Source organism: Cryptomeria japonica, chromosome 8 (assembly GCF_030272615.1).
Source record: "Cryptomeria japonica chromosome 8, Sugi_1.0, whole genome shotgun sequence".
NCBI lineage: Eukaryota > Viridiplantae > Streptophyta > Pinopsida > Cupressales > Cupressaceae > Cryptomeria > Cryptomeria japonica.
The window spans coordinates 157,218,179-157,232,220 of NC_081412.1; the positions used below are offsets into that span (position 1 = coordinate 157,218,179).

At 37.2% G+C, this 14,042-nt stretch overlaps 1 protein-coding gene across 6 annotated transcripts in view; it reads left to right on the plus strand.

The window, feature by feature from the left end:
• LOC131030474 (mediator of RNA polymerase II transcription subunit 18) overlaps positions 1-14,042 on the plus strand; it is an 81,341-nt gene that overhangs the window by 10,152 nt on the left and 57,147 nt on the right. For 4 of the 6 annotated variants that reach the window (XM_057961309.2, XM_057961312.2, XM_057961308.2 and 1 more), the window contains one exon: positions 10,360-10,570. The exons of the other annotated variants lie outside the window; for them this stretch is intronic. The gene's annotated coding sequence lies outside the window, so the exon portion shown is untranslated. The remainder of the gene's footprint in view (positions 1-10,359; positions 10,571-14,042) is intronic. 6 annotated transcript variants of the gene reach the window in all.

Consider the following 14,042-nt stretch of genomic DNA (forward strand, 5'->3'; position numbering starts at 1 on the left):
GATTGATGGTGGATGAGATGAAGGATTTTGGTAAAAAATGTGAATTTTGCTCCTGACCCTTCCAGAGGGTCTAGAGCGAAATTCTTGAAAACTCTCATTTTTCCCTTGGCTAAAGTCAAGATCTTGATGGAGATGCGTGAAGAAGGATCTATGTTTGCCTCCCAAAGAGGATGAAAATAGGAAAAGTCAAGGATCCAAACCAAAACATGATTTTCGCTCCTGACCCTTCCAAAGGGTCTAGAGCAAAAATCTTTGTAGCTCTCATTTCCTTTCAAATTTTGACTAAGTGTTGGTTTCTAGGGCATGTTGGGGAATGAATTGGTATGTTCTTGCCTTGAGATGGAGTTGATTGATTTTGAAGAACAAGATTTTGGCCTAAAGGAGAATTTCGCTCCTGACCCTTCCAAAGGGTCCAGAGCGAAATTCATCATAAACTTCATTTGCTACCTTGTTTGACCTTGAAACCTTCTTCCTCAGGTGGAAAATGATCTAAGTTTGCTTCTTGAAGTGATTTGAAGTTTGAAAAGTGAGTAATCTAGCCTAGAATGAGATTTTCGCTCCTGACCCTTCCAAAGGGTCCAGAGCGAAAATCCTCTTAAAGCTCATTTCCTCCTAAGTTTGACCAAATTTTGATTTGCAGGGCATCTTGAAGGGAAGGATGGACATCTTGTGGCCTTTGGAAATGTTTGGAAGTGTTGAAATGTAAAGGATTTTGGACCAAAAGATGAATTTCGCTCCTGACCCTTCCAAAGGGTCCAGAGCGAAATTCCTAAAAACACATATTTTTTCCATTGAAGGAGGTTTAGTCTTTGGTTTTTATGGCGTGGATGGAAGTGAGATAGCATGTCTTTGCCTCTTGAGGTTGTTTTGAATTGGAGAAATGAAGAATTTAGCCCAAAATCTTGATTTTCGCTCCTGACCCTTCCAAAGGGTCCAGAGCGAAAATCTCTCTAAGATGCATTTCCTTCCTTATTTGACTAAAATTTGATGTCCAAGGCATGATGAGAAGGAGAATGAACATGATCTTGCCTTTAAGGGTGTTTGGTAGCTATGAAACTGAAGGATTTTAGCCAAGAAAGGAAATTTCGCTCCTGACCCTTCCAAAGGGTCCAGGGCGAAATTCCTTACAAGCCTACTTTTTGACCTTTCTTAGGCTTAAAACCTTGTTCCTAGGGCGAAGAGAGATGAGATTTTACCTTGCAATGAAGTTTCAAGTTGAAAGAATGATGATTTTTGGTCAAGAATGAGATTTTCGCTCCTGACCCTTCCAAAGGGTCCAGAGCGAATTTTCTCAAAACCTATCTTTTCCCTCAAATTTATGCCAAGTCTAGTGTGGGTCAAGATTAGAGGTGTCTTTAGGCATGTCCTTGAATGGTCAATAATTATCAAGTTTGAAGGAATTGAGCTAAATGATGAAAATCGCTCCTGACCCTTCCAAAGGGTCCAGGGCGAAAATTCTTCAACCACCTATTTCCCCTTGCAAAATCTTGTCAAACTTGGGTTGGACGTGAGAGGAGAAGTGTTTTCTAGCCTTTTGAGGTGAATTCAACTTGAAATGATGGAAGGAATAAGCCTAAATTAAGAAATTCGCTCCTGACCCTTCCAAAGGGTCTAGAGCGAATTTTCTCTAAATCACCTTTTTTCCCAATTTTGTGCCAAGCCAAGTGTTGACTAGGGCAAGTTTTGATGGGAGAGGTCCTCAGGAATGACTTTGACTTAGCAATGATTATCAAACTTGAAGGAATTGAGCCAAAAAGTGATTTTCGCTCCTGACACTTCCAAAGGGTCTAGAGCGAAAATCTTAAAACCACCTATTTTCCTTGCAAGTCTAGTCAAACGTTAGGTTTTCATGGCTTGGATGGGTGCATGGAGACATGTTCTTGCCTTTTGAAGTTAATTGGTGTTGAAAAATGATGGAAATTAGCCCAAACCAAGGATTTCGCTCCTGACCCTTCCAAAGGGTCAAGAGCGAAAATCTTAGGATCACCTACTTTCTTTGCAAGACAAGTCAAAATTTTGATTTTTATGGCCTAGTTAGGAGTAAGGCAATGTCCTTAGTCTTGGAGGTGAATTCAAGTTGAAATGATGGAGGAATGAGCCTAAAACAAGATTTTTGCTCCTGACCCTTCCAAAGGGTCCAGAGCGAAAATCCTAAAACCCATCATTTTCTCCAAAATTTGTGCCAAGCCAAGCCTAGACCTAGGTAAGATAAGCCCTTAAGATTGCCCTTGAATGGATTTTGGCCACCAAAAATGTAGATTTTGAGCTAAGACAAGGATTTCACTCCTGACCCTTCCAAAGGGTCCAGAGCGAAATCCTAGAGAGGTCCTGTCCCTGGCCATGATTTTGAGCGAATTTTCCCTTTTAGGCCTTTCGGGGATCAAGCAAATGTTGTCAAGTTGGGAGATAGATCCAATTGAGGGATTCAAGGGGAGACAAAGTGAGAAGAAAGGAATTGAGTGAGGGAAGACAAGCTAAGAATGAATTTCGCTCCTGACCCTTCCAAAGGATCCAAAGCGAAATTCTTCAAATCAACTATTTTTTCCCTTGTATGAGGCCAAGACTTTGATTCTTAGGGCGTGGTTGAGGATGGAAGGATGTTATTTAGCCCTGCAAGATAGATTGGAGGGAAGAAGATGAAGGATCAAGCTTAAAACTTGAATTTCGCTCCTGACCCTTCCAAAGGGTCCAGAGCGAAAAACACTAAAACCATCATTTTCTTTAAATTTTGTGCTAAGTCAGGCTTGGACTAGGGTGAGAAAAACTATTTGGAATGCCTTGGAAAGATGTTTGACCTTCAAAAGTGTGAATTTTGAGCTAAAATGAGAATTTTGCTCTTGACCCTTCCAAAAGGTCCAGAGCGAAATTCTTGATAGGTCCTGTCCCTGGGGAGAACCTTGAGCAAACTTCATTTTGATGTCTTCTTGTTGATGGTTTAAGGTATAAAATGCTATGTTAGAATAAATATATTATGTGTCCTTAATCATCTTATGGTTTGTCTTGCAGATGAAAGAAGACCAGGCTAGATCAAGGACGACCTTCACAGGACCAGGCCAAGACAAGGACGACCTTCTCCAGTCCAGCATCATCAGGGACGACATCTTCCAGTCCAGCATTTGAAGGAAAGGCCATCCATCTTGCACATCAAAGACAAAGGAGGTTAAAGCAAGAGTTCGTTGAAGGAGCAGACAGTTTCAGAAGAGTTAATTAAAGTTAGCTTCTTAGCATCATCAAATTGAGAATCTACCAAGTTACAAGTGTTAGACAAGGTGGCATCCCAGTCATCACTCCAGTCGGATTGGTCCACCTCAGCATGTCTAGATTCAATGTACCTGACTCATTGGAGATGGCACAAACTTCGATGTACCTGCCTCAGTTATCCATTGGTCGAATATTCCAGAGAAGACATGTGTCCAAACAATACAATTGTTTCATTGGCCAGAATTGAGTTTGTTGTAACAAACCCTAATTAGGGTTTTCATTGTAAGATCTCGACCATTGATTTCAAATTGATTTGAGCCATCAATTTGTATTGAGGGCGCTATATAAGCCCTGGCTCCTCATTTGTAAAGGCTAATGGTGAGCTAATAAAGAATAGTTAGTAAATAGTTGATAGTTGGTGAATAAGTAGTAGAATAGCAAATAGAATAGCAATTAGAGTAGACTAGGAAGAGAAGACAAGACATTGTTGCCTTAATTGTAAATACTTCTTTTTCATTGAAGATATGGTGAAATATGTCGTTTCGTTGCAATATGCATGGTCTCTTGTTGAATCTTCATTTTAGATGATCGATAATTAAATTGAATGAAAGAAGTCGTTGAATGCACCTGTGTGGAATCTGTCTAATCCATACCACTAGCCTCTTCCTGATTGTAAGTGCGCCCTGCGTGGTCAACTAGCATAAAATGGGCTTAATCTCAAGTTGTTACACGTCTATTGTTCATGCATTAACTTGAATGATGATCAGTATCTGATGGTGTCTGATTTGAATATATTTGAAGCATCCCCCAGAAGATCGCACTGAGTTGGTGTTGAATTGTTCAACTTGATGGTGAGACCCAGCCCAGTAGGCCTCCACCTAGTCGTTCATCCATCTTCTCGCATTCTAGGTAGTAGAGTAGACTTCCTGAACCCTGCATCTTTTGTCATTTGTTTGTCTTCTAGTTAGTTAATAGGACTTGTGATTCCAGCAAATCAGACGTTCAGGTCATCGAGTGTAAGTCCCCTTGTGATTCCAGCAAATCACATCATACCACAGAGAGCTTATCCACACGTAGAGATCCTACATAACAGAACCTTGGAGTTACTCCAACTGATCCTTTGGTGAGATCTTCAGCAGTCGGGAACTTTGTTCAAGAGAGGATAAGGTACCTTTTAGGTATTTTATTCTATGTTCGCATGTGCATAAAAAACACATCAACAGAACCAAAGGAAGTGAGGATGAGAAAAGCGTCTGCCCCTGAGAGTTTCACAAAATACAACCAACTCCTAAAGGCCCTGGATTTCCTCTAGAGGCACTGTTGAATTTTAATTTTACCCACCCAAGATGTGGTGCTGTTTACATAGCAGTGGCCCTCAAGGAGGCAAAATTAACTCCTGAAACCCCTTCAACGGGTTTTTTTTTCAACAAATTTTGATATGCAGGTTGGGTAGAATATTTTCTTAGAATTTAATTACTTTATTCTATATTTTTTCAAGTCTCATGCTTGGTACAATTGGAACTCAATTGAGAGATTCATCTTATCCTTGAAAGTTCGTAGTTGCGGGAATGCATAAGAAAAATAATGTATTCTTGTATAAGGTTCATTTCTAAGAAGAAAAAAAGAGTAACTCTTGAAATTTAGAAAATGATTGAAGTTGTTTAGGTCGATTTGAGATGGTTGTAATTGTTTTTGATTATTTTAAAGCTCTTATTGCTTCCACCGCCTACCAAAATTAAGATAGTTCCATGGCATGCTTGAAGGATATTTATTCTATGGTACATCAATGACCTCTAAGTTATTGAGATGGTTATGACATTTAGGAACTTTTAGTATGGATTAAATTTAGTTCAACAATGGTTGAAGATGTATATACAACTTTAGGATAGTGTGGTGAGGTGACATAGTTTAAATTCCAAATTCTATGTTATTGGATTGGCTTGGTGATTGACCGGATTTGGGATCAAGTTGAATTGGATTTGTGGTTCAGTTTGGATCCCTTGTAGAGTATTTTATGGTGCGTACATTGAGAGTTGGGTTTGTTCAAGACGAACTCGAGAAAACCTTGGGAGGATCCTAGTGCAAAGAACCCATCATATTTTTTTACAAAATTTTGTTTTTTTCACCTTTGACTTTTCTTTTTAAAAAAATATGAAAATGGTGTGGTTTTGAAGGTCTTCATTTGGGTTTGGTGGCAAGTGCTTTTCCCTTCGATACCACCTTGTATTGCAACAGGGGATGCACCAAGGGTATTGTCCCTGATCCCTGATGGAGGTGCTACCCCTAGACCCTTGGGAGGGGTGGTACCCCTTGACCCTACTTGGGCATTGCTCCTCCACCCTGCTGGGGGCACTGCTCCCAAAACCCTGTGAAGTTGTGGGATATGGAGTTAGAGCATAATGACTTGGGTGCTTCGACTTCCCAACATGTTGCACTTAAGGAGTCTGAAAGCGAGCACACTTTTAGTGTGAGTAGCAACGGGACTGCTTGTGGTTCTTCAAATGTTATGAGTCTCTAACATCATCTAATGTCAATTATGATGATATGATGTCGAAAACTGATTGTTGAATTTGATAATAATATTTTAATATTGAATTTTAAGTTTGAACGATGATTATTTTACAAAGTTGCATGGATACGGATACTGATACAAATATGGATACAGCCATTTTTTAAGATCCCCAATATGGTTATGGCTGTATACGACATTCATAAAAAACACGTAATCATATATTTAACACAGTTTTCTAAGTTAGTAGGGGAGGTTTTCATTACTTCAAAAGCAACATAGACTCATAACTACTACATAAATAATTATAAGTTGATTTAAAAATTTACAATATGCAAAAATAGTAGAGTTGCATTGGAAGATGACCCCAAAAAATGGGTTGTTGAAATAGAAAAACATTTCATTTGTCTTTCTCATTTGCTGTAGGTTTTGTTTATACCAAGTTTTTAAAAAAAAATTGCATGAATGAAGTTTTTAAAAATTAAATATAGAAAGATTTATGTCAAATTTTGAAAAAAGTCAAATCACATAGTATTCGACATGTTTGGAAAATCAAGGTTTTTTGGGCACATGTGGGTACAGTGTCCAATGTGTATCCAGGCTGTATTGGATACGTATCCATTTCGGATACGGGTATACGTGCGCCCAAGGAGGAACAAAGGAGTTTCTGGCTACTCATGAATCAACTCAAACTGTGAAGGAAGATAAGGAAGGTATGATGGGAATGAGAACTTTTGGAGATAGAACCAAAGAGGAACCAGGAGTATTATCAATGGTCATTAAACATGAATCAACCCAAAACTGTAAAGGAAGATAAAAGGTCTAACCCAGACCAGAAGAACTGTAGAAGGACTTAGTAATTGGATTAAAAGTAGGACACCAAGGTGTCTGGAGCAGAAAATTATCTTCCCCTGAAATGATGGGCCTTTCTCAAGAATACTTTTGCTGTCAAAAGCAGATTCACAAAAAACAACACAAAAAACTTGGGCATATGGATAAATCTCACCAGACTTTAATAGAAAAGCTTCTAGTTTTGAGATACCCAAGAATGTAGATTAGGAAGGCCTGGCCAAAGATCATTAAATCTGCATATCTGACCTTCTGAGTGTAATGAGCTTCTTCATTCAGGATGTCATCACCAAGAACTAGCAAAGGTGTTTCTTTGGAGAAGGAAATAGCAGAGGAACATTTACCAGATCTATCCACAGCAATGGCATGCTCAACAGAAGCAGATTGAAGAGTAAAATCCTTCTTCACCAAAACAAACAATGATAACAAAAAAGTGCTACTTAGATGAGCAACCTGGTTCCACAGGCTTCTTCTCCTCTTCTAACACTTTTGATTCAATGTTCAAAGACGGTCCTGAAATAGACAGAGGGTTGCTGCAGACAATTCCACAGGGAGGCATGATTGGCACTTGAACCAATTGCAACCTCCTAACCTAGCTTACATGGGGTAATAGGAGCCACAGATACAAACAATTCACCCAGCAGGTAGGTCAAAACATTTGTTCAAGCATCAAAAGTTTTAGGGCAAATAGCAGAGATGGCAGTGTACTCCACATTTTTTCACTCAATAATGTAATTTTTCTATTTGAGTTACACTTATTGTCATTAACTAATAGTTCTGATTGTGAGCAACATCACAACCTGTATTTCCCTACATCTATTTAACTTTCTTACTGACTTTCCATATGTTAATATTTCTACTCTTTGGAACATCAGGGACACATTGTATTTTCTTAACTTCAATAGGTGAATCATTTTATAATTTTCGTTAGTGTGCGGGATGAGTTTCTGCAGAGTTCTATAATTTTGTAATTGAGAATGTTGTTTTCAAGCTGCTGTGTAGATACACTTTCCTCACTAGAATGTATGTTTTTTAGATAAAAATGTTGTGTATGTAAACATTGGAGTGGCACCGAATCTCTGATGTCCTCCAAAATACTATTTAATTGTAATGTCCCCACTTTGAAATACAATTTAATGATAAATGATAATAATAAAATTAAAACTAAAATATAATAGAATACAATAAAATATAATTAAAATATTAATTAAGTTAATGAATGGTCAAAGACATGAAATGAAAAGTTGTGACTCCCTCAAACATGAGATATAAAAGGGAGAAGAGAACCTCATTTGAGGAGATAATTTGGGGAATCAGAAGTGCAGATCTGAATGTGAACGGTTGTGTTCCTTTCAAAAGGCAGAAATAATGAAGAGTTGCACTGTTTCAAAGGGTGCTAATGGTGGAAAGGGTGTGTCTCTTGCCAAAGGGGCATACATGATGGAGAGGTGTGACCTCTCCCTCACATTGGAGGATATAAAAAGGAGAAAGTCTCATTTGAGGAGGACATCCAAGGGAGATCAATTTGAAGAATAATTTATTATTCTCAAAGGGCAGCAATGAAAAGTGATGACTCATTTCTTATGAAGAGGTGTGACTTCCCACAAATGAAGATATAAAGAAGAGATTAATTCAATTGAGAAGGGGGAATTGGAGGAACCATCCATAAGATCAAAGAAGACAAGAAAGTCAATGGATCAATATCTAATATCAGAATTAATAAGGGTGAAAATTAGCAGACTTTGATATTTACAAGGGCAAGATTCAGGACAATCCCAAATGGGGACATTACATTAATTGCTGTAGAAGGCATGTGAGCAAAAAGAAGAGTCAAGATTTGTAGGATATCTTTTTCCAAACAAGTTGGATGTTTTCATAACATAAATTCAATATTTTCCCAAGATAGTGGTGACTATTTGAGGCATAGTTGGCATACTCAAACTTGGCAAAAACTCAACAGACCCAAAATTTGAAACTCGGAAGAAACTTGGCAACTTAAAAAAATGCTCAAGAAACCTCTTTTTTTTTTGCAAAATTCAATGACAAAATATATCCAATGAGTCCATAAATGAGTACAAAAGTGTTTTTTATTTAATTTGATTCATTTGATTACAAATTGAGTACAAAAGTGTTTTTTATTTAATTTGATTCATTTGAATACAAATTGAGTACAAAACAGAATCACGCGGAATCCTGATACAATAGCTGGCTGGCAATTTGGCAACTATTATGAATTTAAGATGATTGCTTTTGAAAATCATCATCATAATTCATAAATTGCATATCACAACATTTTACATCTTCCTTTTCTCCAGTCTAGTGAAAACTTGGGGAGAGGTTTTAATCCTTGCACTTTGTTGCAGCTCCTCGCTCGACATTGAAGGCTGTATTTGTGGCTCTGATTTGACCAAATTAATGACCTTTTTTGACTTGTTGTCTACCTTTCTTGTGCAAAGCTGAAGGTTGTATTGTAATTTATAAGAATAATGGCATTTGAATCTTTGATATTGATAGTACAATGATATTATGCTAGTGATAAAGATTATTTTGGAAGTTGTCAATTCTGGTCTCCACTCCTAAATCCTCTCATTGTAATCAAATTTCTTATGTGAGAGGAGATCCCAATAACTATTGGGGATCTAGGAGTGGAGACCCCAATGGGGTTGAAGGGTAGTGTCCCTCATGGGGATTTGAGGGCAACACCCCCAGCCTGGTCAGGGGGCAGTGACCCTTGTGGGGGTTTGGGGCAACACCCCTCATGGGGGTCAGTGGCAGCACTCCTGCCACCAAGTCTAAATTAAGGCCTTTGAAACCACACAAAACTTCATGTTGCACATTATTTTCGCAATTTTATCATGTAAGAGAGAAATTAGGTAGTTGGCACATTCTTGTTCATAAAAATGTTTTAAAAAAATGATTTGTTTTTTGTGTGTGCAAGGACTAACCAAATTAATGGCACAAACACATTGAGTTTTTTGAATAAACTCTCTCAAAAAACTCAGTGAGTACTTGCAAAAAAATCAGCAAAAATCCATGTGAGTTACTCGCGCGACAAAATTTCTGGGGAGTACTTGCCAACTTGGTGAGTCTGACAACTATGATTTGAGGCTTTCCTTCCACTGAAAAGTATTTTTTTGGGTCTTGAATGTACCCATGTTCATTAGATCACAACCTTTTACATTCCTGCTGGGGTTATGGTTGACCCCATTGTTGTGAATTTATATTTTAAGAAATTTTGCTTATGTCTGCAGTCAAGGAAATGTTATTGATGAACACATTGATATGCTTCAGAATTCCCAATTGAATGCATTATCAATGTCTGGTTTTATGTCTCTTGGTAGCAAAATATAGTCTGTATTCAATAGAAAAAAAGATGACAAGAATTTATAAGGGCACTATTCTTTAATTCATTTTTCAAGTACAGAGTTTTCCATCCACTTGTGAAAAATATACGAAATTTTTTAACCTTTGATCTGAGGGCACCGTACATACTGGCTTGTAAGAAGTTTATTATTAAAAAATAAAAAGAAACAATAACAAAAAAAACAAGCAAACAATTTATACAAACTTTTTAATTTTATTTTGCTCTTATACATTGGAAGCAGAAAACATTATTCTATATCATTTTTTTCCCTGACCACATAGATAGTTTGAACTTTGAAAATCTTCATTATAAATACTGAGACCTTTTGAATCATTTTCTGCATGTATAAACTTTATTTTCTTTTCTGTACAGAAATGTTTTCCGTGATTATGTATGTTTGGTGTAGCATTCTCACTTCATTTTGTCTCTCTCACAGTCTCTGACCACTTTTATCTAAAGGGTAGATTCCAAATCTGGCCTGAGGATTTAGATGCCAACAAGTGCCTTGCAGCAATTCTGTCTTTCCAGAAAGCAAGTCAAATCAGGTCTCAAACTACAGTTCTTGGTTGGGGGACTTCAAAGCATCATTATTTTTAAGAGAGCGATTTAGAGAAATATTGCCTGTCATCCATCTCAAAGATTTAGAGGTATATTTTTTTCTACTGTTTGAAGTTACCAAGTAGACAGATTAGGTGATAAAATAAAACAGCTATTTTTTTTAGTTTGGGTCCATTCATGTAAAGAATATATTACTTTTGCTCTAAACAGGAGAAGATTCTCTGTGAAAAGTCACCATGCTTAATAAAGCCATAAGAGGATTTATCTTGGTTTCATGAAGCAGCACTGAGTAGTGAGCTAGGACAAACACAACATTATTAATTTTTCCAAGCTTCTTTTAGGGGTCAATAAATATACCAAGTTTTTCCAACCGTTCAGATTTGGCACTTGGAATGTGAGCAATAAACAAATTTGGAAGATTAGTTTTTGAAAAAGGTGGTCACTTGTGATTTGAGAAACTTGTTGAAGTTTTGCCTATTGGGAGTTGTAGATCTTCAAGGACAGTTGTTTTACTCAAGAATAGATGTAGTTATTTGATATGTTTACTCAAGAATTATTTGATATGTTTTCCCAACTGTTCAGATTTTGCACTTGGACTGTGAATGAGCAAATAAGCAAGTTTGGAATATTAAGTTTTGAAAAATAAAAAAGATGGTCTCTTGTGATTCGAGAAACTTGTTGAAGTTTTGCCTATTGGGAGTTGTAGATCTTTAAGGACAGTTGCTTCACACAAGAATAGATTTAGTTATTTTATATGTTCACTGAAGAATAGATGTAGTTATTTGATATGTTTACTCGAGAATAAATGCAGTTGTTCGACATGAAGGGTTTTGAGAACAATTATTTTTGTTGGTACATGCCACTAAACATATTGACATTTATTGTGTCATTGTTTGCTTATCCATCTTAACCCAACTCTTGTAGCCATCGGGTGCAGGAAATTTGATCTATTGCTCCCTGATTATTGCACATCCTCCACATTATACATTTTCTTGAGGGCCTTCATGACGCCCTTCTTTAGTGCCTCTCCACAGATCATTTAGGATTTACTTCATTTTTGGCCATGTCAAAAGGTGTGTTAAGCTTTTCCACCTCCACAAAATGATGAATTACTATACATGCAATAGATTTGCAATGTGTAGTATATTTGGCAAATTGTGGCTGTCATCTGGATAAACATGGTCTAGACTCCTCATAAATCTCTTCAATATTAGGTTTAATAGGGCCTCTATATCTTTTGCTGGTAAAAACATGGGATATTACTTGATGTTCATTATTTCACATCTCGCCAAGAAGAATCACTCAGCATGACATCCTTCACTCTCTCTTTTTGATCCATCTTGGACTCCTTCCACTTAGTCGCTCTTGTGTCATGAATCATGATTGGATTTTTTGCCTTGTACACATATTGAGGATGTGGGGATGCCTCAAAAATGCACTCTCACTGCCCTTGATCAATTTTTTTTGCCTAGCTGTCTCAGAAACATCATTAGATGTAGACAATCAAGTCACTGGGCATTTGAGTGTTAAGGTTGTTGCCTTAAAAATGCACACTCACTGCCCTTGATCAATTGTTTTTGCCTAGCTGTCTCAGAAACATCATTAGATGTAGACAATCGAGTCATTGGGCATTTGAGTGTCTGGAAGTCAAGTGAAAGTAAGGTTGTCTGGTGAAGAGAATGCATGTTGCACAGGTTGAAGAGGAAAATGAAGCAGAAAATGTAGCTCTAGGACATGGAGAAAACCTAAGGGCGCACAAAGTGTTGCTCAAGTTGGTCAAAGAAGAAAATAGATCAAATTTGAGGAGAAGCCTTGTTGGCAACCAAGTGCAGGTCAAGCACCTGCAAATTGATAATTGGTGGAGTCAACACAAATATCTTGGTGTTAGTAAAGATTGTTCACCAAGTGAGCTTGAAAGTAGTCACATCCCATGCCAAATAGAGTCATTTGGCTATAGAATAGACAACAACTCACAAGACATAAAAATGTAGTGCTGCATTATACATTTGAGGTTATGCAAATGAGGTGTTGTGTCATGTGATCCCAATAGATGCATGCTATGTGTTGTTAGGCAAGCCATGACAGTGTGATAGAAGTGCAATTCATAATGGGTGGAAGAACATCATCACTGTCATAAAGCGTTGTAATAAGTTTGAATAGTTGTCAATGCAAGTAGAAGAAGATTGCATAACAAGCGGGGTGATGATTATTAGCACGGATTTTCTCAAAGAGGAGAGTATTGTAAAGGAATGGTATGTGGTAGTTCTCAAGCTTGTACAAGAGAAGGTGGTTGCACAACTAAAAGGAGCATAGGCTGTCAGGCTTCTCAAGGAGTATGCAGACATCATCAATAGCGAGATGCCAAAAAGATTATTGCTACTGCAAAGCATTTCACATTGCATTGGCTGGATCACAAGATCTCGTTTGCCAAATAAGGCACTACACAAAATGTGTCTAGACATGAGTGCAAAACTCAACAAACAAGTAGAAGAGTTTACTAGAAAGAGGCTTGATAAATAAAGAGTGAGTAGTTCAGTAGTCTTTATAGTACCTGTGCTAAATAAGGGAGTTGAATAGAGAATGTGTACAAATTCTAAAATAATAAAAAAGATCACTATCAACTAGCACTCTCAGGGACCACAGATGAAATTTTGATTGTCTAAATGTAGCAAAATATTTTTTGAAGATTGAACTTAAGAATGGATATCAAATCACAATTAAAGTAGATGAGTGGAAGATCACGTTTAGGACAAAGGATGGATTGTACAAATGGATGATGATGCCATTTGGGTTGACCGAATCCCCAAGAGAATTCACGAGGTTGATAAATGAGGTCTTGAAATTATTTCTTGGTAAGTGTGTGGTTGTGTATTTGGATGACATTTTGGTGTTTAACAAAATAGAGGAGTATCTTGCACATTTGTGGTAGGTTTTTGTACAATTGAAGGAGTTGCACATGATCTTGAACAAGTGCAGTTTCATGTAGAAGGAACTTGCACACTTGGGATTTTTGATTTTTTAAAGAGGGTTGAGGATGGACTTAGAGAAGGTGACAACGATAGATGAATTGATGGTACTTTAGATTACTCTAGAAATTAGAAGTTTCCTGTAATGTCCCCCAAATAAAGATATAAACCATGGAAATTAAGCTCATGATATTAATTATTTTTATATTAATACTTTACCTTGGGATTAATATAAATAATTAATATTATTAATTTGTATATTAATTTGTATTGTTAATGCAACGAAAGCAGTTGATGAAACTACTTCAGGAAGAATAAAAAGGCATAGCGGGGATGTTGAAGATATCATGGTGGAGAAGATTTTTTTTAAATTGTCAGACCGGAGATTGACGTTGATTAACTATACGTTATCAACCATTGAAGATTGGATTCCCTTCATCTGTTCAGTCTGGCCTATTGGAATCAGATGCATGGAGGAAGATACATTCATTAGCGATAGAATATGGATTGGATATATACAAAGATATCGAAGAAGACGATAATCCTCTGTTTTCCGCGTGAGCGTGGTATCGCTTCATCCAGGGAATTCCCAACT